General features: G+C 50.3%; 1 protein-coding gene across 2 annotated transcripts in view; it reads left to right on the top strand.

Moving 5' to 3' along the window:
- FBXW4 (F-box and WD repeat domain containing 4) overlaps positions 1-25518 on the top strand; it is a 90010-nt gene that overhangs the window by 32689 nt on the left and 31803 nt on the right. The window lies entirely within an intron of this gene.

Below are 25518 nucleotides of genomic sequence, written 5' to 3'. Positions count from 1 at the left end.
GCCACTCTTGAGATACACACTTCAAGGACACATGTAGTTAATGTAACCTTCGCGGGGCTCATGCTCTCCGCATCTGGGGAGGAGGAGAGACTGTTAGAATGCAACCAAGTGTCCAGCTGTTATCAGAGGTGTCCCTTCTGGATCAGATGCCCTCCGAGGCAGAGGTCTCTCAGCATCTCTGGGAGATGCCATTGGCATCACTGGCTAGCCTGTTTAGCAACCCATGTCTCTGGGTTGTTCCCCTTAGAAAGTGTCCAAGTAGAGTCATCGATCATTATAGCCCCAGGACCACATTTTTAAAATGCTGGTGTTTCTCCAGCTTTACCTGTGAGCAGGTGAGGTTTCTATCCAGCCTTCAGCATTTTAGGCTCTCTTGAGCCCAAATAGAGCCACTCTCCTCTCCTGCAGGGAACAGGCACTCATTGTCCTGCAGCTGTTTGGTCCCAGTTTGTGCCTAGGGTCTCCCCACACCACCCCAATGATAAACGGGAAAGCTGGAGGGCGGCCACCCTCCAACACAGGGTCTAAGTCAGTCACTTGTTTTATGAGAGAGTCGATCCTCCTTTGCGTAGCCTCCTTCAGCATCCTTTCCCTCACTCCATGGAGCCTGCATCCCTCCTCCTGCTCCCTTCCACAACTCCCGCTCACATTTTTTTCTTCCCAAAGAATTAGAGCCGATTAGCCACGTCATTAATTCTTCAATTTGACGGCTGATATAGCAGGACCTGAAACACATTGCTGACCCCAGAGAATGGAGCCCCCATTCCTTAGCATATTGACGAGGGGAGAAGTTAATTAAAATTCCACAGAGCGGAGGTGTCGGCTAACCTATAAACCTGTCGCTGTTCAGAACAAATCATTTTCGCAATCCTAGGAAGGAGAGAAGGAAAGACCAGCAGGGAGTGGAGAGGCCTAAGTGTGTGGGAGCGGAGGGTGGAAAATGGAGCCATCGAGCTTTGTCTCCTTCTCAACTGCTTCCTAATGCTGCCCTTTTTAAAGCCAATTAGCCAGGCTTGGGAGTCTGTGGGTTAGATACGTGTAAGGATCGAAGGGGGCGAGGCAGTCTGTGGGAGGTGATGGGTGTGCTGATGACTATCTCCGTGGTTATCTGTGTACTTCTGCTGGCTTCAGGAGGGTAGCCGGGCAGGGAATAGGTGGTAGGGGGAGATGTTCACGAGTGGAGATGGTCCGTGTGTCTCCCGCACATAGATCAGCAAGCACGAGCAGGCTCTCCTTCCCCCAATGTTCCTTTATCCCGTCTACCTCCTCTGGACTGCGATTCCCACTCACAGAGACTCCCTGTGATGAGGGCCTGCCTCAGTTTTCTCAGTGGCAGTCTTTATAGGAGCAGGTCGCCAGGCCTTTCTCCTGAGGAGTCGCTGAGGGGGAGTTGGAACTGCAATGTTTAGTTTGCAGTTGAGTGCTTACCCCCTGTGCCAGAAGGCCTCCTCCGTAACAGGAAGAGCACAGAAACCTGTTGAAGATGAGCTGATAAAGAGAGGTTGAGGACCACATCTGCCCTCACTGTTAGGAAGCACTTCAGATCATAATAAACTGAATCATCTCCACCCACTTCCAGACTTAGACATTGCCTTTGGGGGAAGGACTTTGCTTTTAAAACATGACTCTGACTTTGGCTTGCAGTTAAGACATATCAGTGATTTGTGCAGCCATCTCTCCTGCTGAGCCGTCCCGGATATGCCGTATCTTTGGTGAAGACCTGGGTCTTCTGTTTGTGTGCGGTTCCCCCCCCCCCCAATTCTGCTTCAGGGTTTTCTTGTCCCCTCGGTGTCATTTTCTTGATCCCGGGATGATTCTTTCATTGGCTGGTGACTGGATATTTGGCTCTGGCTCCCAAGCATTGAAGATGCTCATTTCCTGGATCCCACTGATAGTGTCTTGGGGTCTTTCGAAAAGGTTTGCTTTGGGGATTCTGTCTTTATACCATGTGATCCAGGGTCTAGGCTGGTGCTACCTCTGCCCCTTTTCTCTTACCCAAAGAATACACTGGGATAATGATCTTTCCCTGTTGTTATCAGATCTAGTTCTTCTCTGTATTCTCCCGAATTCGAACTTTCCATTTTCTCAATTTGGAGAGGCGCTGCCTCTCAGCCTCCCTGTGGTACATTCTTTGGAACAGCCTTGAAGACTGGGTGCTGCTTTGCTGCCGGCCAGCAGCTGGCCTCGAGTGAGAGTTCCCTCTGTTCCTCCTGTGCTAAGTGTAGGTCAGTGTAAGCTCGGAGGACATTACTGTGAAGATGACCTGAAATAATGTAAAGGTGCTTACGACTCTCACTTCTCATGTATATTGAATATCTCTTTTTAAAAATGTATTGATGCCTTTTTATTTTAATCATTTTATTAGGGGCTCATACAACTCATCACAATCCACACATACATCAACTGTGTAAAGCACATTTGTACATTCATTGCCCTCATCATTCTCAAAACATTTGCTCTCCACTTAAACCCCCAGCATCAGCTCCTCATTTTCTCCCCTCCCTCTCTGATCCCCCTCCTTCATAAATCCTTGATAATTTATACATTATTATTTTGTCATATCTTGCCCTGTCCGACGTCTCCCTTTACCCATTTTTCTATTGTCCGTCCTCCAGGGAGGAGGTTATATGTAGGTTCTTGTAATCAGTTTCCCCTTTCCATCCCACCCTCCCTCTACCACCATCCCTCTACTACCACTGGTCCCAAAGGGATCATCTGCCATGGATTCCCAGTGTTTCCAGTTCCGAACTCCGTACCAGTGTACATCCTCTGGTCTCGCCAGATTTGTAAGGTAGAATTGGGATCATGATAGTGGGAGGGGAGGAAGCATTTAGGAACTACAAGAAAGTTGTATGTTTCATCGTTGCTACACTGCACCCTGACTGGCTCATCTCCTCCCCTCGTCCCTTCCGCAAGGGGATGTCCACTTGCCTATAGATGGGCCTTGGGTCTCTACCCGATGCCTTTCTTTTTTAAGAGCTTCCTTTTTTTCTTTCCTCCATGGGGCTCAGTTGGGACTTCTTTATTGTTTCTTTTCACGTTAAAATTTTTTTTTACTGTGGTTTGGGTGAAAATTTACATAGCAAGTGAACTTTCCTATTGCTGCCATTTATTATCAATATCCTTATAAATTCTACCTTTATTTGTTTTGGGGGATTGGGAATATTACATACAAACTTACAGGTACATAGTAATGTATACTTACATATATAAAAAATCACACAAATCATAAAAAACAAACAGTCCTAAGCGTGGTTTGTTGTAATTCGAATACACCTTAAGTTAGGGACTCCTTCTGTATGAGTGTTCAGAAAAGCTAGAAAAACCATACTCTCTGCAAACCAGAATCATTTCCTGTGAGCATCTGTTTAGTGTGACTTCATGCCCCAAACCTCGGCCCTTGCCGTGGCTGCTTCTGGCTCCTCAGTCACACTACTTATTTGTGTCTCTCCCAGGTGGGGACTCAGTCTGAATCCTTGTGGCCTCACCTTCTCTCCCTGTAGGTTCTTGCCCTCGATGGCTGCTTTCTACCCCCTCCCCTGTTGACTGTGACAGGACCCTGTACCCCTCAGGGAGGACACGGGAGGATGTGGGCAGCAGCTGTTCTCTCAGGAGGACTGTTGTTGGGGGGTTTCTGCAAGGAAGGGGTGTGTGTCTTCTGATGAAGCTTGCCAGTTGCATCTCATCCCTTCAAGCAGCCAGCGTGTGGTAAGACCACTCTCTCTGCCCAGGTACCAATGGTCGCCTGGCAACTTCTCACTCACTTGCTTCCCCTTCTGTTGTCCCACAGAATCTAAACAATGAGAAGCTCTAGCTCATCTTTTTTTTTTTTTTTTTTAAAAAAAAGCTCTCAGTCTCTTTCATTTGTTTCAAATAAACTGCCAGCCCTATTCATGTTTGAGACTGGAGCCTTTCTCCCTTCTTTGCTTGCATATTTAGGCACTGAAAATACGAAGTATAAAGCCTCGAGCCCTAGACTTAATCTGAGGTGTTGGTGACGATGGAAACCAAGTTTCTGCCCTGTGTCCCCATGTCCCTTTCCTTTCTCCCATGACTGTGAGTTCTTGATCCATAAACAGTCATGGGGCTGGTATTTAATACCAGTAGAGTGCTTCACAGCATGTTTAAGTAGCTACTAAAACAACACAGAATAAAAGCCAGTCCACTCCCCTGATTTTCCAGTAGAAGGTGGCAGACAAGAATAACTTTCCTTTACCTCTCCCTACCCTTTTTACTCACCTTCTTATCCTGATACCAGTAGTTTGTTTCTGAAATTCATGGCTTACAGAGGTTCTACATTGATTTTACCTGAACCTCAGTTTCTCCCTTTGCCAAGGGGGAATGATAGCCCACCCTCCACCCACCCTGTTCCTGTAGAAGAGGTCCAGCCCCAGAGCTTTTTTAGGAATGAAAGAAGGAAGGGTTGAAATGGAACAGGAGTGAGCTGCTGACCCCGGACCCATCTGAGGGTGACTGGGGAGCAGGAAGACATCTCCCAGCTTGGCTTGGAGACACCTCCTCCCGAGGAGCCACTGCATTCTGAGCACTTGCCCAAGAGTAACGCAACAAAGCCGATTTTCAAAAGTGCCTAATATGTTTTGGTATCATTTAAAATAATCTTCCCCCTGACAAAAATACTCCGGAGTGAGGAAATGGAGAACTTCATCTCGGCTTCCTCTCTTCCTTTCTTCACTTCCTTTTCTCCTTGTTCCCTATGTATTAACTGAGAAGCACCCCCTACATGTCTTATAAGATTGGTGCATAACTGTAGTGGTAGCCAGGTATAAGTGCCTAGGATAAGACTGTCTTTAGTTGGGAGGCATGAGGAGTTGTGTGTGTGTGTGTGTGTGTGTGTGTGTGTGTGTGTGTGAGAGAGAGAGAGAGAGAGAGAGAGAGATAGATAGATATTGGTGCATAACTGTAATGGTATCCAGGTATAAGTGCCTAGGATAAGACTGTCTTTAGTTGGGAGGCATGAGGAGTGGAGTGTGTGTGTGTGTGTGTGTGTGTGTGTGTGTGTGTGTGTGTGTGATTTCCCCTTGGCATACAGAGAAATTGAGGCCCAGGGAAGATCAATGTAGGGCATTTGTAGGATGGGGGCAGAGAGATAGCACCTGTGCCCAGACCTTCTGCCGCTTGCCATGCCCTGGTGGTGCTGGGGAGGACCCATGCGGTTGGGCAGGCCCCTGGCTCTTAATTAGCCTTCACCAGCATGTTCAACCCTAGCTGTGGGGCTTGAAAGGCCTGTGATGACCTGGGAACATTCTCCCTTTCTGGAGACCAGTGATGAGATAGGGAGGGGTAGGCTCACCCCTGTGGCTGTGCATGCTTACAGCACCCAAGAATGTGAATGCACACAGATGTTCAGTTTGCAGGGCCCTCCAAGGCAGCAGTGGGGGCCTTGGTGGTGATAGGACTGTAGGTAGGCCTGTGGGCCCTGCTTTCCTAGAAGGGACAGGAAGAGGCATACACAGCTCCTCCTGCTAACACCAGATTTCTTGCCCTCCAAGAAGAGGAGACTGCTCAGCAGAGACCTTTTCCCGTTCTGAACATCCCTTGCTGTCATGTGAGTGAGTGTGGTCAGGAAGGCTTCCCAGGACACTTACGGTTTAATCCCTTCCTGCTTGCTTCAGTCATTAGGGAAACATTTGAGTGGCATAGGTATGGAGACTTGATTTAGCTGTGTTATTACATGTACAATATAATTTTGTGCACCTTTGCTGACTGTGGTTTATTTGTTGTTGTTTTTTGGTGGGGTGGGGGGAGGGATTCGTCCAAGTCTTCATGAAATGTACCTATTCAAATTTGTGAAGTTAGCTGTGACTTGGGGGGTTGTGATGGAGTTGCTACTCCTTCTTGATTCGTGTCTCCCTGAGGCGGAGGCCAGTCTGGAAAGGAGAGCCATCACTGTGGACTGTTCAGGGAACAGGTGAGTTTCTGGGGAGAGCGGGATGTTGGTGCCCAGTGGCTGCAGGGTTTGCTCTGTGTTGTGCGTGTGGTAGACACATAGTCACCAGCTTGTTGAAATGCAACTTTCCTTGGTGGAAGGTAATTGGATCTGGAGTTTTCTCTGACAGAGGTTTGAAAAATTGGAAAAGGGGCAGCCAACTTGCAGTTCAGAGTCTTTTGGTTCCCAGAAGTCCTGGGAGTCTTTGGCTCTGTGCTTTAGTACCCAGCTGTTGGTTTTAGGGAAATGAGAAGCAAAAGTCAGATTGGAGCCTCCCAGTTTGCCTTTTCTGGTTGGTCATGGAGATCTAGGTCTTGCAAGAGACCCCTAACTGATAACCCAGAGAAAGGCTCTGGTGGATGACCTGTGGATAATGCACCTGACGGCTGGGTCCGTGGCTGCCGCAGCACTCTCTGCTCTTCCTCCCTGGAGGCAGAGGCGAGGAGAAGCATCCTCTGAGACCTGTAGAGGACTAGAGGGCTGGAAGAGCTGGGCAAGGAGTGGCTCTGTGTCCCCTTTGTCCAGCTGCAGAGCACCCGGGAGAGAGTCTTTTGCACACAGTGCCCCTGGATCGGAAAGCCCAAGGCACAGACACCAGGAAAGAGCCAGGGAGCAGGGCCTGCCATGGCTGGAGGGACCTCCTGGCAATGGGGAAAAGAGGAAACTCTGGGTAGTTAGATGGGGCCACTGGCCCAGCCTGAAATGAACCCACCCTTGGCAAAGGAGCAGTGTGGGGATTCAATTGCATTGGAATCGAGGCCTGCCAAATATCAGTGCGGTGCCCACCTGAGAATTCATTGTCTGAGCTGGCTAGCCATCAGTAACAAGACCAAATGCCACCAGCAGTGGGTTTCACTTCCTCAGACCTTGGCTTTTTGCCATTCCTTAAGCCAGGTTGGACACAAGGAGGCTCATGTGCTGAGCTGTTGGCCTGGGACCAACCTGACTCCCAGCCCTGGCTTGCCCTTAACCTACTATGGGAGCGACATCTTGCAGGGCCAGCAAGTTGGCGGAGTTGTGAAGAGTTGACTTAAATAAAACACTACAATAGAAGCTGGCTGCTGCAGGGCCTGGATGCAGTGGCTACAGTCAGTCTATCGAGCCTCTGCCCTACTGACAAGCAGGCCTCTCCACCCCTGTGCCTGTGTGTGTGTGTTCTTTCTCTCCGGATCTCATTCTTTCTCTCACTCCCCTGCCCACCCGCAGTACTATTTTTCTATTCTCCCTTCATCAGGAAGAGAGAAGGTAATTTTCCTGCCTTCGCTGCTGCTGGCTTTTCTGGGTTTCGTGTGCAGCATGCCTGTGTTTTTCCACCTTTGATCACCGTTCTGCCAACAGATAATTTAGCAATCACATCCCAAGGTGGAAGCACGGAGTTAATGTTAAAATCCACTTTTTTTTCCCCTTCCCTTAAACTCTTTTAAACTTCAGTGGGTGATGAGGCAGAGAGGGCGGCGGGTGAGGGGGAGCCATAAATTCTGTAGCTGGTGTAACTGTTCTCCCAGCAGCCGGGAAGCCTCTGATGTCTCCACAGCACTTTCATTAACATTTAAATTAAGGGTTTGTTTTCCAGTCTGTTTTATAGGCAGGGACCTTTCATGGCCTGTCACATGCAGCACACCCCCCTTTCCAAGCAAGTGTGTAATTGTAGCCACTGCTCTGTCCCCAAAGCAGGGTATAGGCGGAGGTTCAAAGGGAGCTGGGGAGGTGGGGCTTTGGAGGGAGAGGTAGCAGTCAGGATGTGGGTGTCACTCCTCAGATGAAGGTGCTGTGGAGGAGCAGCTGCTCTCCTCTGAGCGGGGTCTCTTGCTCTTCAAGGGACACAGCCTTCAATCTGACTTCGACCCCTCCTCACCCTTCCCGCCCTGCCTTCCTGGGGCCCGATGGCAACAGGGGTCACCCACGCCATGATTTCTCCGACATCACCAGTTAGGCTGGGACCAGTGACACTGGATCCCGGTCTCCAGACTTGTCTTCCTCGCTGTGATTTTTTTTTGCCTCTTCCTCGGAGCCTCGTGACTATTTCCCCTCACCTTCCTCAAACTTGGAGAGGCAACAGAAGAAAGGGCGCATTGTCTGAGAAGACCTTCTCATCCCCTGTGGTCCTTTGGTCCTAAAAGGTGTATTCTTGCATCAACAGAAATGTGTGTGCATAGCTTGTGTAATGCAGCTGCACCCATGCTCTGTCTCCCAAGTCCACGGCACACGTGCGCACACACATGTGGGGAAAAGCCCACTCACTGGGTAGGACAGGGCGAGCTGGTGGTGCGGTGGGAGAGTGCTCCATGCTGAGGGAAGGAGCGGCTGTTCGTACCCACCTGCTGCCCTGGGGAAGAAAGGTGGTGCAGAGTGCTTCCAGAAAGATTTACAGCCTTGGAAATCCCAGGGGGCCATTCTGCACTGTCTTGCAGGCCTGCTATGAACCAGGATGGACTCAAGGGCAGGACACGCTGACTGCAGAGATGGCTGGAGGACACTGCCCGTTTACCATGTGGCCTTTAGAGGCAGCTCCAGCGACCTTCATGGAGGGAATTGCTGTCACACAGGAATATCTGGCAGCATTTGGGCATGTTTTACAGAGATATACCTGCTCAGGCCTCTCCCCTCTGTCAGCAGCCTGTAGATGACGAGGAGGTGGCCCAAACTCAGAGCATCTCGTCAGCGCATCGTTACTGAGGGCGGCGTTGCCCACTGTGGCTGTCTACCTGGGTTTCCACTGTAGCTGGTGATGGAGGCCCTGGGACCTTGCTCTCCTCCTGCTCCGAGGCTGAGGGGCTTCTTTCTTTGCGGGGATCAGCTGCACTTCCTGAGCCTCTGTATCTCTCCTCCTCGCTCAGTCAGTCTCCCAGGCGGGCCCTGTCTGCTGAACTAAAGAGGGCTGAGTGTCTTACTCTCCTGTTCCAGGTAACCCAGTCAACAGGTGGACACCCTCATGCCCTGGGGTCCTGCCCAAGGGGAGTGAAGGAGGTACCAGGGCAACCCCTGTGCAGGTGCTGCTTGGGCTCAGGTTGCAGGCCAGTGTCCAGGCCCCACTTGGTGGTGATTAATCTGGGGCACGGGCTGGTGGAGGCCCAGCCAGGGCAGCTTTGGTCCCTCACTGTGAAGACCTTTGGCTCGGAGACTGAACTGATCTCTCTAGCCTGCTTCGGCTTGGGGTTTGATCTGTCAAGGCTAAAGAGGAACCTGATGGTGAGGCGGAAACTTCCAGCCCTGCCTGACTTATGGCTCCGACCTGTTCCAGTGACCTTGTCATGATAATACTCTTAGATTTAAGAGGATTTCCCCACCTGTTAGCTGGAACACTCAGATCAGCCAAAAGAGGGATCTTCCTGGAATATTTGTGAATTTAGCTCCGTGAGCCTGTGGAGCTAAGAAGACGGGAGGTAGTGGGTGGGGTGGGGTGGGGGTGCCACTTTAGTGGATTGGAATGAAAACCATAATAGTAAGGGTGTGGCTGGATCAGTATCATAATGTAGTGGGAGCGAGGAGGAAGGTCATGGCAGGTAAAAGGATCTCCCGTCATTTGGGGCAGATTTCAGCATTTCAGTTTTGAGTCAAATCTTTGATTTCTTATTCTCCTCATCATTTCAAACCAAATTTCTGAAAATATGCCTCCCCCCTTTTCCATCTTTGAGAGTCCTGGCCTGTGGGCTATCCATAGTGTCACTTATGTTTTCTCCTCTCTTGTTTAGGACAGACACACACGATTATGTTCCGTTATCGATGTGAGGGCCAAGAACAGCAATTGCGTCTCATACAGTTTCCCTGTACCAGTGAGTTTCCACAAATTTCATTATTCGTCTGTGGAGTTGATGACGACTCATGATGACCTCAAATGTATCAGAATAGAAATGTGCTCCATAGGATTTTTACTAGCTACTTGTTTGGCTTTTTGTGTTTTTTTTGTTTTTAAGTAGATGTCCAGGTCTTTTAATTGTTCTGTTTTCGGGGTCCTGAATTTTGGACTTGGGAGCTGTGGCATTTTCTTGATATCAACAAGAGAGAGACTGGACACCCATGGATAAAACCAAACCCATTGTCATTGATGGAGTGGATTCTAACTGATGGTGACTGTAGGACAGAGCAGGGCTGTTCTGTAGGGTTTCTGAGACAGTCTTCTTTCCAGGAGCAGAGTGCCACATCTTCCTCCCACGGAGTGGCTGCTGGGCTCCAGCTGCCAGCCTTCTGATTAGCAGGAGAGTACTGAGCCACCGAGCCACCGGCGCTCAGTCAGTGTATTCTACCCGTAATAAAATAGGTTCACGCTGTTGACATTGGAAGCTGGCTGTAAAGATGCTATCAGGGGTAAAATTCGGTGTTGATTCTGAATTTTGCTGTACTGAGTAGAGTTTCTGAGCATGATGACAATTGTTAGGCCCCCTCCCGTTGCTTCCGACTCATTGTGACCTTGTGTACAGCAGAATGAAATCCTGCCTGTTCTTAGACACTCTTCATAATCACCGCTGTGCTTGAGCCCATGGTTGCAACCATTATGTCAGTCCATCTTGTTGAGGGCCTTCCTGATTTTCAACTAATCTTCTACTTTACCAAGCACAATATCCTTCAGTGACTGGTCTTTCCTGATAACTTGTCCAAAGTACATGAGACAATGTCTCACCCTTCCTGCTTCGAAGGGACATTTTGGTTGTACTTCTTGTAAGGCAGAGTCGTTTGTTCTTCTGTCAATCCACGGCATATTCAGTAGTCTTTCCCATCATCATCATTGGAAGGCATTGATTCTTTGGTCTTTCATTATCCAACTTTAGCTTGCATATGAGGCACTGAAAATACTTACCTTGGGTTTTTAGTTCTCAAAGTGCTTCTTCATATTGTAGAGAGGTCTTTTGCAACCAATCTGCCCAATGCATATGCGCCATGGGTGACAGTAGAGATGCATTTATGCCTCAGCACACCAACACATCTATTTGGCTCTTTCGTCATTAAAACCAGTACGGAAATATCTGTGGCTCTATGGTTTAGACTAAGCTGCTAGTCCCCACAACTCTCTAGTAATTTCTTGAACAGGAGTCTAGAAGTTTCTGAGTATGTGAGCTTTGGAGATCAGGGGCTTTATTTCTGGTCTCTGTCAGAGTTGTGTCTCTGTGTTACAGACCTCCGATGTCTTCGAGGTGCCCTGGTAAGCTCACTACCCAAGATCCTAGGTCTGCTTCCTAGCTTGTTTATGTTCCTCTCTGGCTCAGGGCATTTTCACAGGGGAAAGTTTGTGATATTGTCTGTTGTGTCCTGTCAGCTAGGCTGGCTCAGGCAGAAGGGACTGGCCGGGAAGTGAGTCATGGAGGGAAAAGAGGAGGGTGTGAGCATGTGAATGTTGAATGTAGACGCCACAGTCCTTGAAGAGGCAATATTGGTCCAAGAGCTCCTAGCCCAGGAAATTGCTTTCTGCTGACTCTCCTTTTTTGTAGTTTGCATTGCAAATTAAAACATGAATGGGGCATGAAAAAGTATCAAGGGACAGGTGGGGTACCAGATGGGATGTGACCACATCTAAATCTTCAACAGGGTCTTATTTCTACTCCAACCAAGAACAAGGCCATGGAGCTCATGGGTTATTATCTTGATTTTCACTGCAGGCAGAAAGTATCAATCCCATGGAAAATTTACCCAATTAGAAAGTGTGAACACTGACCCTGCGGCTTGCGGCCCCACATGCTATCGAAGAGCACACATCTAGAAGGTGGCGTTAAAGCTTAGCCTTCTCTTGGTGCTGCTCTGGTCCTCTCCTATCATTGGGGGTGTGGAGAGTCGGCGGGTGGGGGCAGGGGAGGTCACCAGGCTTTTTTTGAAGTCATTTTATTGGGGGCTCATACAAGTCATCACAATTTTTACATACATACATCAATTGTGTAAAGCACATTTGTACATTCATTACCCTTATCATTCTCAAAACATTTGCTCCCCACGTAAACCCCTGGCATCAGCTCTTCATTTCCCCCTCCCTCCTAAAACCTTGATAATTTATAAATTATTATTTTGTCATATCTTACTGTCCGACATCTCCTTTCACCCACTTTTCTGTTGTCTGTCCCCCAGAGAGGAGGTTATATGTAGATCCCTGTAATCGGTTCCCCCTTTGTACCATACCCTCCCTTCACCCTCCCATTATTGCCACTCTCACCACTGGTCCTGAGGGGATCACCCGCCCTGGATTCCCTGTGTTTCCAGTTCCTATCTGCACCAGTGCACATGCTCTCGTCTAGCGGGCTTTATTCCTTCTATGATTTCCTATGCACACCTCAGCTGCCCCATCCAGCAAGGTCTGGCTCTTCTGCCTCCAGACTGGAGACACTGCTGTATGTGATGCTGGAGGTGAGGATGGGGGCACCATGTTAATTTCTCTGGCATAGCAAGTGATCAGGTAAGGAGTGTCAGACTGGCTTCTTTCTAGGGACCGAACTAGACATGAAGAATGGCCAGAAGGCAGCTCAAAAAGAGAACTTTTCAGTTTAAATGTGATACAGGTTCTTCTTCCAGGGGCACTGTGTAGAGGCATTCAAAATGGTTCAGCATCTGACCTCCCAGCGTAGGCTGTCCAATCCAGCCTCTAACAAAACTGGGCTGTCCCGAACCCCTGGTAATACAATCGTTTACTTTTATACAAAGAAGGTTGGTAACACACAATTTACATATCATATAATTGAATACTTCGATCGTTCAGTCATATCAAGGGGAATTGTACAATCAGCACCACATCTATCTCAGAGCACCCTCCCCCTTCCATGGTTACATCACCTTTAAAATGAGTTGTGCAATCACGATCAATTCTAGTGCTCCCTCCCCTCTCCCTCATTATTTACTCGACATCCTCTTTCCTTCCCTGTCGCTCAGCCCCCACCCCTGCATTCCCTATAACACCTCGTCTCAGTTAGTATCATTCTATGGCCACTCCTCCTGTGCTTCACAGCTGGGAAACCCAACAGAAAACAGTGAGAAACTAATCACACTAAGGTGGTAAGGATAAGATCATACTAGTATAACGACAAAAATACAGAAAATGCATGAGAGGACAAAGACGCCCACGATAATAAAAATGTATAGCAAAAAATGTACTACCGCAACCATTTTTTAATTGTACAAATCCATAGCATCAACTACATTCACCATGTTGTAAACCGTCATCATTATCTCTTTCAAGTGTTCATCATTCCAAAATGAAACACAATACCTCGTCAGCAGTAATGTTCTGTTTCCTCTTCCCCCCAGTTTTTGGCAATTGCTAGTAAACTTTTTCTCTATGCATTTGTCTATTCTAGATAGTCCATGTAAGATTAAATCCTTGTCTTGTGATTCATTTTATTCAGTATAGTATTTTAAGATTTATCCATGTCATAGCTATGAAAACCTTTTGACATATAAATTCTGCTCATAGGAATTAATTGTAAGGCAATAACCAGATAAGTATTGTAAGATATATGGACAAAGACTTACATTATAAACATCTAGGTGGGGGAATTGGCTAAGTATTTTATTGTACTTCAATAAAATACTATGTAGCTATTAAAAGGATGAGATCAATAGATGTATATTTATTGACCTAAAAAGATACCGTCGTAACATATTGTTGAACAAAAATTGATCATAAAACATATCTATAACTATTTGAATATCACTTCAAGATTATTTCTTATGTGGTAGAATCTGCTGGATATTACTTTCTTTGCACTTTTTTGAATTTAAGATCGTCTTTTCCACAATGAGCCTGTTTTTATCATTAGAAAAAACCCTCATAAATTATATTTTAAATGTGGATTTCAGTATCACATCACAGTACAGGGAATCTTCTTTTTTTCTTTACTCATCTATTTAAATTAATGGTGAATGGGCCCACATTTACTTTTTATTTTAATACCTTTATTGAAATAGGTATTCATCGTACAATTCATCCATGTTCAGTGTGCAACTCCACATTTTAATTTTAGCAAATTTAGACTTGGGCCACAATTAGCACAGTTCGGTTTTGAAACATTTTCATCATTGTTAAAAGATCCTGCCTTACGTTTGCTTTTGCAACCTTAAACATGGCTTCATCTTTGGGACCTTTTCTGGAGAAAGAAATAAGTTAAAATGCTGACTTTTTAAGAAGACAATTATACTCAGAAGTATTTTTCCTTGTAATGCACATCTTCAAGGCCCTATCTTACGCATGAGGTACTGTGGAGAGCCTGAGTTTTCTCATCCAGGAGCACCTACTCCAGTTAGAGAAATGATACTTGCGCCCCAACAACAGTGCTTAGTGTGTATGTCTCCTCTCCAGGGTTTGTGCCCTGCCAGCCCCATCAATTGTTAGGTTCTTTGACAGAAAACGGAGGGAACCAGTCCCCTTCTTGTTCACTTGGGGTGCTTCCTGGGTGACATAGACTTGGAAATGGGACTGCATAAAAGTAGTAGAAGGAAATGTTAGACAAGAGAACTGGTCCGAACAGAGGCATGACAAAGGACGGGGGCTCAATATCGGTTTGGAGCTTCAAGGGGATACATTTGGCTGGTTGGAGTTGAGGAATGGGGGCAGTGAGACTGGAGGTGGGATGTGAGGGCTCTGCAGGAGAGTTGAAGCAGTGGAAGGATGAGTGTGGGGCACAGCGTGGAAGACACTTTGTGAGGGGGAGACAGAGGCATTGGGATCCTTTGCTAAAAGGACATGGTATAGCTGGAAAGGGCTGAACTCCCAGGGATAGCTGAAAGACAGCTGTAGATTCTGGAGCATTTCGGTCGGAAAACTCAGGTGGTGGTCATGACTGCCAGTAGCGGGGAGACGAGAGAAACCAGGATGCCTGCCTTGGTAAGCCCGCTGACTGACAGCCGGACCCTGCCGGTGTTGTGGCCAAGACTGGCTTCTGCATGCTGGCTGTGAGGTGCTAATGGAGCTGTCCAGTAGCAGTGACTGCAGACAGTTGGTCCCACGGCCTGAGCCGCAGACGTGGGACAGAACGGTGGATGGCATGAAAGCACTGGCATAGACACTGCAGTTGAAATGACATGCGGTTAGTGTCTGAGCAAGCTTCGCAAGAGGAAGAGGCCAGGGAAACAGAGGCAGAAGACACCTTCCGAGGGGCAGGAGGAGAACAGAGAGCCCTGAGAAGAGCCATGGCCAGCCAGAGTGAAGGTGGGTGAGGAGGGTTCTATGGACAGCTGACGTAAATGATCGCCCCTGGCTTGTCGGCCGCTCCCTGTTCTCTGTCCAGTGTCGGCAAGGTAAAACGTATAGAGCCTGGATAGCCATGCATGCCGATTGGTCAGCAGTTTCTTTTCCTTGCTTGATTTAATTAAGCTTTATCTTTCAAAGGTAAATCCTAATTTTTGCTTTATCTCCAGCTTCTTCCTCTGACTCCTACTCCATTCTCCACTGCTCAGTCTCAGAGTTCCTTGCCTTCCTGAGAATTGCTGGTGTGGGGCTTGATACTTTGTTCCTCTCAAGCCCATAAAAGGGTCCTAGCTGTGGTGGGCTTGGGATTTGGCGGCCCCAGGGCTGAGCTGCCGATGCTAAGGGACAGTGTTTTCTCCACGTGCTGCGGTCGGCGGGGCAAAGCCAGAAAGGCTGGTTTAGGAGAGGAAAGAGCCAATCACTCGCTTTGCTGTGTGGGGACATTTGGCATCAGAGTCATAGAGACGACCCAGGTTCTGGGCTTGCTTGGGCCACTGAGCCTGTTTGCAAATGTTTTCTTAAGAGAAAATGAAATGCAAACCTTCCAGGCCTCCTCAGATGTTGAAGTAGTCCATTGGGTAGGGCTTGTCATTTATGTGTGAAGCTGGTGGTGAGGAAGGCGGAGTGAGCAGAAGCGAGGGGGTGGAGATGGGAAGCAGAAAAGGCCTCCGAGAGAGAAATTTTATTGAAGGAGGGTTTGCTGGGTTTATGGGAGGGAATCTCTCCCCTCCTCCCCATTCGGATTTGAAAGGGCCGGTGAATCTTTGATTAGGTGCAGGTCAAAAGAATTTACACATTGTGACCTTAATAACTAGAGGTGATTGGCAGGCCGGCTGTGGGGAGGAGGCCCCTGCGGGCCCCTTTCATCTCACTTAGCACTGAGGAGAGACAATGGGCCAGCCGATTTTCCTTGTTGTCCCTTGTTTGAAAAGGTCTGCTGTCTCTACTAGGTACCTGTGACATGGGGGTCTTGATTGGGGTCTCATAAAGGCCCCAGTCAGTATGGCCAAAGGCCAAGAGTACAAAAGCAAGCAGTGGGTGGGGGTCTCAGCTGACCACTGAAGAAGGGAGGGGAGGGCCCTGGAGGCAGTGGAGGGAGAAGCAACCCTGATGGGAGCCCTTATGGAGGGAGGGAAGGAGGGGCCAGAGCGGGGCCATTTTTGTCCCTAACTCATCAAGCACATCTGCAGAATTGTCCAAGCTGCTGCCTCCCAGTTTCAAAAGAAAAAAATGATCGTTTGATAAACCGTCCCTGATTCACCACTTTCTCACAAGGGTGGGAGGCCCAGTCCTGACCCCTGTGGGATTTCACATCAGAACCAGGCTTTCTTTCCCCATCTCCACATTTCTAGAGAAACTTTGAAATGTATCCTGTGGCTTTCTCTCTCCCTTCTTTCACCCTTTCCCACCGTCTCCACCCTACTGGCCTCTGTTTTCTCCCTAGACGCCCCAGAGGGTCGGCAAGTAATTAGTCCCCTCTTTCTGGGGCACAATGCAGGCAGGGTGTTTGGCGGGCCCCTTCCCACCGCTCACAGAGCCGGGGGGCTTGGGGGGAGAAGTACCAGGTGGCATGCGCAGTGTGTTCCAGACCAGGACAATCACCGGGGGACTGGGCTGGGGGCTCCGGGACTGTGTGCTCCTGCTCCTCGAAGGAATGTGCAGAGGCGCATGCATTAATGGGTCCCCACACAATGCTTGCCTTTTTTTTTCTAGGCAGAGGCATCTTCCCTGTGAAAAGCCACCGAGCTCGGAGCCCAGGCAGGCACTCTCACCACCGCGGTGGCGTTCTTTCCCACCCTGTGCCTAGTCACTTGGACCTAACATGGGAGACCAACAGGCCGCGTCTCCAGAGAGCCCCATCATTGTACCCAGTGTGTGCTCCCGCTCTGCCCTGTCAGCTTTGTGTGTTCACGGAGTGTTGATTTTAATGCCAGCCTGTGTTGGTTAGGGAGGCCAGGCTGGGGGGGCGGGTGGGATGGGGGGGTAGTGGTGCGCAGGTCTTTGTTTTGCCTAGCCTCTTCTTCTTGGAGGGTCTTCGGCCCTGGAGGCTAGTGGCAGATTTGAGAGGTACAAGGAGATGCCAACTCTGGCTGGCACAGGATTGCCCCATTCATGCGTCTGTCACAGGCCACCATGGGATGCCTAGAAAACAGGAGCAACTTGAGATGCTCAGGCACAATCTTGTTTGGCACCCCCCCCACCCCCGCCCCTTGAGATGGGGCCTGTTTGTTCTACTGCAAAGGGCTGCCAGCTTGGAGACTGTTAAATGCCTCCGGGGGTAGAATCTGGCTGGCAGGACCCAGGTTGTGTGACTTGGGGAGCCAGGGCATGGTCTTATTGACAGGGAGGGGACAGGGGGATGCCCTGGTAGAGTGGTGGTTGCATGTTGGCTTGCTAATTGCAAGGTCAGTAGTTCAAAACCACCAGCCACTCTTGAGGACCTAGACTGGGGGTTCCATTCCCCTACAGAGTTACCATCTGGGAAACTATAAGATCTCAACGATTTGGAGTTGATTTGATGGCAGTGAGTTTGGGAGTTTGTGGGAGTTTGAAGGGAAGGCAGGGCAGGCAATGAAGGATGGGGCTACTGCAAACTGCCCAGCAATTGAGAGGGGTCAGGAGAAAAAAGAGGCAAAGGGTCTGGAGAGCATCCTCCAGTGTTCATCTCGGCAGTTGAGGGGAGAGTCCTGGACACGAGGGAGCCACTTGGGCTGGAGGCATTATCCCTACAGAAAAGAGCCAGGGTCTGTCCTCGGGCAGAACCGGGGAGACTGTACTGCTTGCCTAGTTGCAGTTGTGCGGAAGCTGGGGTGTGCACGGGGTGGAGGTAGGGGCAGATCTCTCCCCTGTCTGAGCCCTAATCTGGCTGGGTGAGTAAGATGGTGCCCTGACACATCCTCCTGGTCGTGGCACGCTACTCGGGGAGAACCTTGTCTGTCATTGGGTGTGGTGCTGGCACCAGGGGGCCTTCATTGGCAGATTCAGTTTTTAGAAACAGGCTCGGCCCACACACTATGTGGATCAGAGACAGAGGTGGGGACTTGGCCACCTGGGAGGAGGTGGCCCTGGGAAGCTGCAAGCCAAGGTTTACGCAAGCATAGCTGCTCTGGGAAGCTCTTGGAAGCTACAGACCACCTCGTGAATTGATGCCAGTCAGACTATCACTGGACCCAGTAAGGGGAAAGAAGCTGGAGCTTAGGGCCTGGGGATGGGGGTGGGGATGGATAGGGCTAAATCCCAAGGGGCCCACCAGCCAGGACAGCTCCTGGTTTTGGGTCACATCTTCAGAGAACTTACAAGGGAAATAGAGGCTCCTAGAATTACCCACCCCCTAAGCTTCCCCCAGTGCTGCTTTCCCCTTCTTTCTCTCCCATCATCTGGCTAGCACGTAAAGAGCCTGAGCAAGCCTCTGGAGAGTCTGTGCCATGGGTGTGACACTAGAGAGCACGGCCTCCCCTGGGCTGGCTGGCCGGGGCCTGCCTGGGAGGCATCAGCAGATCAGAACCTTTTAACTTCGACCTCTGCGGAGGTGAGAGAAGAAAACCTAGGAACAAATTAGATATATCTATAGGGGGTGTTCAGCTGGAGAAAATGAGCATTTCTTACTAATTGGAGCACAGGGCATTTCATTACCAAGTTTCGTTGCTAGAGGAAGAGTGCAGCGGGTCTCTTGGGGGGATTTCTGGAGCTGTTTTTTTTTCTTCCAAAGCATAGTTGCATTTGGGGTGGAGAGGTAGGTAGGATAGCTCTGGACGACTCTGCAGACAGCCCAGGGATAGAAAGCACAGTGTGGAGAGTAGGGTGGAGGTGAGGATGCACCATGGGAGGTCCCTGGAGGCCTCAAAAGAGGCCTGTGGAACCTCCACGGGTGGGAGTGGGGATGAACCTCACATTTGGAACCAAGATAGAGGGATCTGGAAAGACTAGAATAATGGTGGCCAGCATACCTGACTTCCTGGGAGACCTGATATTTGACCATTTTAACTTTTGTATGCAAAATAGGAAATGGTGGAATTCAGATCCAGTGAGGGGGTCTGACAAAGCGAGTGTTTCCCGGAAGACTCGGAGAGGCTAGGGCGGGCTTCGCCTTTAACTGGGCCCGGCTGGCCAGCCCTGGTGGTGAAGGCTATCTGAGGCAGCCAGGAGAGCTGGTCCTTGAAGGTCTGCCTCCTTTTCCCGCCTCTGTTGCTGCGTCCTCTTTCTGTGTGCTTACGGTGGAAGGGCAGTCTTTCCCAAGGTGTTTGCTCAGAGCAATTTCTTGTCTAGATTCTGTCTCGGTGCTCAAGTTGTCTTGTGTTTACTGTTCTCAGGAAAACTGAGTAAAGGCATTGGTCTGTCAGGGGAGAATTTTTTCCCAAGGCTAGGGTCCCCTGAGCAGGGGTACAAAGCCAAAGCCATCTAGAGTCAGTGTGTGTAGTGGCTTCACTAAGGGCGTCGGGTTTTTGCTTTCTTTCACCATAACCTCATGCAAAACGCAATCTTCCCGAGGTACCTGGGACTTCCTGTGGTGGGTAGACCCAATCTCTGATGGAGGCCCGGTCACCTCTTTCTTCTGAGGACAGGGACCTCCCTGGTGGCTCAGTGAACCTGGGATTTCTAAGCCCACTTGAGCACCAGTAGCAGCAGCTTGTTTCATTCTCTCTCTTCTTCCCTTTTCTCCCCCATCTTCCTCACCAAGAGGGAAAGATCTCCTGGGCACTTTCTCCTTCCTCATAGAAAAGGGAGGAACTGGAGGAAGCAGTGACCACATCAGGGACATCAGCTGAGCTACAGACAGCCAAAGCTCTCTGTCTCGTTTTGCAGACACAGACCCTGGTCCCCTTATCCCCTGCTCTGGGTGCCCATGTGTCTGGGCAACTGTGACTCTGTGTCAGGTTGGTAGGCAGCTTCCTTGGCCTCTGGGAACCCTCGCACCAAGCAAGGACACCCTCTCCTGAGATGAGCCACTTGTAATCCTGTGCCTTTCACCGTGACTACTTACTTTGTGCTGATGGCAGTTCTCCAGCGACGGCACCTGCAAAAGGCCATGAGGGCAGAGCAAGTGGAGTGTGTTTGGATTCTTACAGCACTGGGTTCCAGTGTTTCTCACACCTGGAGTGTGGAGGAGGGTCTAGGAGCCTAGTTTTTGAAGTTCTTTCTCCTTTCAGTTACCTTTCATCCAGTCTTCCCCTCAAGACTCTTCTTGTTAATTCTCAGCCCATCGGCGGCAGAGTGCATCAGAGTCTATGGTGTGTGCTTCTCAAGCACCTCGTAACAGTTGGCTGTGGTTGTGGTGAGAATGCGGAGCCTGAGCATAGATGAGAGGGCAGGGGCCTCTGCTCGTGGCAATTGACCTTTGGATCCCAAACATGTTTTCATCAACATCTGAACTTGTTGACTTTTCCACAGAGAGAGCAGGAGCTTGGAAGGAAACGGACAGTTAGTTACTTTTCTCCAGAAACCTTTAGCATAAAGTATGATTCTTCGAGTTAGCAGCTAGCTGTGCCCAGTGTCCGGCATAGTGGCTGTGAATGAATGAATGCGTGGAGTGAAGTAGGTCCTTCAGATAGTAAGTCAGGAACCCATACCATGGTCACGAGCAAGTTTGTGTCGTGCCATTTCATTCTCATGAAAGGTGTGTCCCATCGCATGTGGCTTTAGTGGAAAAGAAAGGAGGCTTCCAATTGGATGTCCTTTTTGGTATCCTAAAGGCTTTCCCCCCCCAAGAGCAAATCCAGAGGGGTATGGGTTGTGATTCCAGAAATGCACGGCAGACATGTTTCCCAGACAAGTGTTGGGTGTCATGTGAGTGGATCGAACGCAGCTCGAGGATCTGAATGGGATGGAGAGACTCCTAGGCCTAGAACCTTGGTAAGATCCTCTGGGCAGGTCTCTCCTGCATCAAAGATGCAGGGAGAACAGTTCTCCGAAGTCCTGGAGTGGAGTCAGTGCTCTGGGGCTCAGAGGGTGTGGGCTCCCTTCTGGGAAAGCAGTGACGGAAACAGATGATTTAAGGTCACCATTGGCATCTTCTCACATTATAGGAGGCCCTGCCCAGGTCTGGGGCCAGGAGGGCTTGGTTCTTGGGGTGAAGTGGGCTCTGGCAGCCCCTGGGTGTTGGTCAAGCTTCTGTTTGGAAAGCCCCACATACTAGCTGGATTGCATGGGTATGTGTAAAACCGGGAGCTTGAGATCCCAAGGTTTTGTGGTAGGGCTGACGGATGCCATGTCTGTGTCCTGTCCTTATCCACCACTACTACCCACCCACCCACCCCCACAAGCGAAAACTTCCCTCTGGACCTCTTGGGGCTGATGCTGACCCACTGGGATGTAAGGATGCAGGTATGAGGTGCTGTGGGATCACTGTTGGCTGTTTATGATCTGAGTCTGGGGTTGAAATTAATTGGATTGCAGAAACAGCTTCCTTTTATTATTTTTTCAAACCAACTAAATACCCTAAAACCAAAATTTAAAACCCCTAAACTTTTCATCCTTCTCCCTCTCCCTGTGGCTTTATTTGCTGCAGAGTGAAAAGTACTTTCCCCAGGCTCTGGGTTGCCAGACGGAACAAAGTGAGAAACCCAGGGAAGGAGGAGGCTGGTGCCAGAAGGGTTGACCACTACCCCCGCCCAGCTCTGCATCCCCTGGCCTGTCCTAGCTGCCTCATTATCTGGGCCTCAGCCCAAGCAAGCAAAGGCGGCTTGACCAGCAACAAGCCTTAGCTTTGTTGGGCCTGTGGGGGAAATGCTTTCAGGAGCCCAGGGATCTCCTCTGAGAACCACCTGTGCCTCCCACCCTTCTGCCTGGCTGGGCCTTCTGGCACCAGGACCCCTGCTTTCCAGCCAGCAAACTGATGGTGGGGAGCAAGGGGCAGGAGAGGCAAAGGGGCCTATGGCCAAGCTGTGGTCAGCTTGAGGGAACTCAAATTCCAATCTGTCCTCTCAAGGCCCGTGGCTGGCTTAGGATCTCCTGAGGCCCTGGTCAGGTTAAATTTGTCTTGTCTGTCATTCCCACTGACAGTTGCCTTCAGAAGTGGTTGCAGAATGGGGCAAAGGACTCCAAGGTCTCTCTGTTCCTCTTCCCCCAGTTCCTGGTGCTTTGGGAGGGAAGTGGTGCAGGTTCCCTACACCAGACTAGATCCGTGATCCGGAATCCAAGTCACTCTCTGTCCCCTAGCCAATGACAGTGAGAATGAAATGTTGAAGGACTTAACATTTCAGGAGTGCTGTGCGTACCACTGTATATCTCATTGACTCCTCGCGGGTGCTGTTGCCAAGCCCATTTCACAAAAAAGAAACTGAGGCCTAAGGAGAGGTTCATTAACATGTTCAAAGTCTCGTACTTGTGTTGGCGGGGTTTGAAGCTGGTGTCTGCCTACGGAGCCTGCATGCAGGGCTACTGTGCCCTGCTCGGCTTTCCTCCACACCTCATTCCCTCTACTTGGGATTAGAACTTGTTGATTATCTTGAGTTGCTTCCAGGTTTGGGGGTTTGTTTTAATAAATCCAGGGCTTGGCTCGGCCTGAATCTTAGGCTCCATCAGAGCACACCTCTGAATTCTGCTTTTCCTGTCCACCCTGCACCTACGTAGGGTAACCCTCAGGTGGGTGTCGAAGGAACGGCACCCTGTCTTTGCCGGCTTGCATCCCACAAGGGGAGTCCTGGGTCCCAGAGCAGGGTCTTGCATTTGTCCTGGGGAGGCAGTGTCTGCGTGGGCCGGAGGGGAAAGGCTCGGAGAGGAGGAGCTCTATGCAGAGGGGGTCTTGGCAGTGAGACATGAGGTGGCAGGGAGGTGGGAAGACAAAGTCTAGGCCAGTTGTGACGGGAGGCCCAGCCAGCTGCTCAGTGCTCTTGAGGTCCGCTCGCCTCCTGCAGGTGGCTAGGAGAGGTGGGGTGGCTCCTGAGGGAAGAGCCTGCTCCCTGGGGGTTCGTTCTCTCTCTCTCTCTCTCTCTCTCTCTCTCTCTCTCTCTCTCTCTCTCTCTCTCGCCCTCTCCCCTCTCCCCTCTCCTGGTTTCACCCCTAGGAGCTGAGTGTTTGCACTAGCCAACCCTAGCTCTGTACTCTTGGGTAGAGACTCCCTCTGTGACTCTTGGGGTGAGGGCAGAGAAAGGTGAGGGGATGCTATTCTAGAGGAGGAAGGAGTGGGGAGGAGGTAGCACGGGCAGTTGTTTTCACAGCTAGAGCTGAATGTGGAGTAAACAGACCCAAGCTGCTTCACCACTGCCTACCTGCTGTGTCCCGGACTGCTGCCATGGTGGGGGTAGGCACTCCCCTTTCTGTCCAAGTGGCAGAAGGGACAGGCCCAGAGCTGCCTCCTGGCCTATGCAGGGTGCTGCCTTGTTCCTCCTTATCGGTCCTGCATTCTACCTGCACTCCGTGCTTTGGGAGAGCCTCAGGAAGGATTGTGTCCTTGGTAGGAGGGTCAGAGGCCTTGTGGGTGGGTGGGGGGTCCCTTCTAGCTTCTATTCAACAGGGACAGGAACAGATTGATTTGGGGGCTTTGAAATATTTATAAAATACTCAGTGTTTTTCATTCCATTTCCCATGAGCATTCTGTAACCTACTCATAGAAGCTAGCTTACCAAAGAGTGCCATTGTTTTTAGTGTTGAAGAGTTGTGTAGATGCAATTGTTTCCCATCATACAGACAAGGAAACTGAGGCCTGAGGAAGCGGGTACAGCTCACCTAGGGTTAGTCAGCAGGAAAGCTGACTCGCCTGGACACCTCCCCAACTCTGACTCGTGTTCCAGGCATTTTCTCTTGGTAATTGCCCAGACTCTTCTCTCTCTCTCAGCTGCGAACAGGTCACTTATCAAGCACCCCTCCCATCGGCGCCTGTGTCTCTCAAAGTGGCTTCTCCTCCCTGGTCCTTGTGAGATGCTGGCCTGGCGCTTACTGCTGCCTGTGTTACTGGACCCCAGTGGAGCCCACATTCCAGGCTTTGGAAACTCATCACAGGCTGTTCTCACCCTGCAGAGCCCTAGCCTTGAAGCTGTGGAGGGCCAAGCACAGGACTTGCTCCTCTGCCTTGTGCTCTGCAGGGGTGGCCCCGGTAGGGAAAAGGGTCCCAAGAGCTCTGACTCCCCTGCTCAACACTCCCAGCAGATTCTCCTTTCTTGGCGCTCCCTGATGCTGGGGTGGGGGTGGGGGTGGGGCCAGTGTGCTGTGAGCCCTGGCCCTGGGGGAGAGCAGAACAGACCCAACACTGTGGCCACCCTGGTCCCATAGCCTGCTCCCTCCTCCCATCCCGGCTCACCCTGCCCCTACTCTGCTTCATGAATGTGGGGCCAGGAGCCAAATGCAAGTCAACTGTCTTGAGTGCCTCTACCTCCCAGAAAGCTAGTTGGGGCCACTGGGCTGGGTTGGAAGCCACGGATTGGCTAGCGGCAATGTAGGTGAGGGACAGCAGCACCTTCTGTCCCTCTACCAGGCCCCAGGCCCCAGGCCCAGCTGCCCCTTCCAGCCCTGGTCTGGCTCCCAGGGCGCCCCATTCCGAGTCCTCTTTTGTTTGGCTTGCCCAGAGCAGTCCCAGCTCACCGTTCTCACATGCCGAAGGTCCCCCCATTCACGGGGAAGGCTGAAAAGCCTGTCGCTAATTGCGTTGGGCTGAAAATTGCCACTTCCCTGTGTTCCCCTGCTGCGGAGGACATTTGTGTCACTGCTGTATTTAGGGGGAACAAAGACCCCCTGTGGGGAGAGCCCAGGTACGAATGTGGGATGGGGGGAATAATTGCAGTCTCTCCAGGTGAAAGCCCCTGTTAAACTTTAGTAAGTCAATTAGGCTTTGGGGGAGGGCAGAGACCCCCACAATAAACTGTTCCCACCAAGCAATTAAAGAAAATAATTTTTGCTTTGAGGAGAGACTGCTTATTAGAAATTTTGTGGGTCCCCCTTCCTCCCCCATCACAGCCCCCCTTGGGGATGAAACAACAAAACGCCTTCTTCAATAGAAGTGTCTCTCCTCCTCCCACTCATTGTGTGGCCTGAAAGCACTTACCCTGGGAGGACAGAGGGAGGGACTGAGACAGGCCAAAGGGAGAGACTGGCAGGGGCTCCACACCTGGACTGATTAAAAGTCAGGGAAGCCCAGAGAGATGGGAGTAGAGAGCCTCCTGTACGTGGGTCATGTGTCTACCCATGTACTCACTCTCTGCTCACCACGAGTAGAAGCCCAAGCATGGGCTCCATCTGGATGCCACCCCGGGTGACCCCTTACCTACAAAAGAGTAAACATGAAGATGTGTGTGTGTGTGTGTGCGCGTGTGCACTTTTGTGTGCCTTCTCAGCAAAGGGTGGCAAGGCCTAGACAGCCTAGTTGGGCTTGCACCTCTTCCCAAGGTTGTGACTGGGCCGGGCTCCCTCTCCTCCCTGTTGCCAAATACCAGCACCTGGGAGTTGAGCCACAGCATAACTTTCTGCCTCAGACAGTGGA

Source organism: Tenrec ecaudatus, chromosome 16 (assembly GCF_050624435.1).
Source record: "Tenrec ecaudatus isolate mTenEca1 chromosome 16, mTenEca1.hap1, whole genome shotgun sequence".
NCBI lineage: Eukaryota > Metazoa > Chordata > Mammalia > Afrosoricida > Tenrecidae > Tenrec > Tenrec ecaudatus.
Note: the sequence above shows the minus strand (reverse complement) of the source record. Positions and strands in the feature narration are given on the sequence as shown.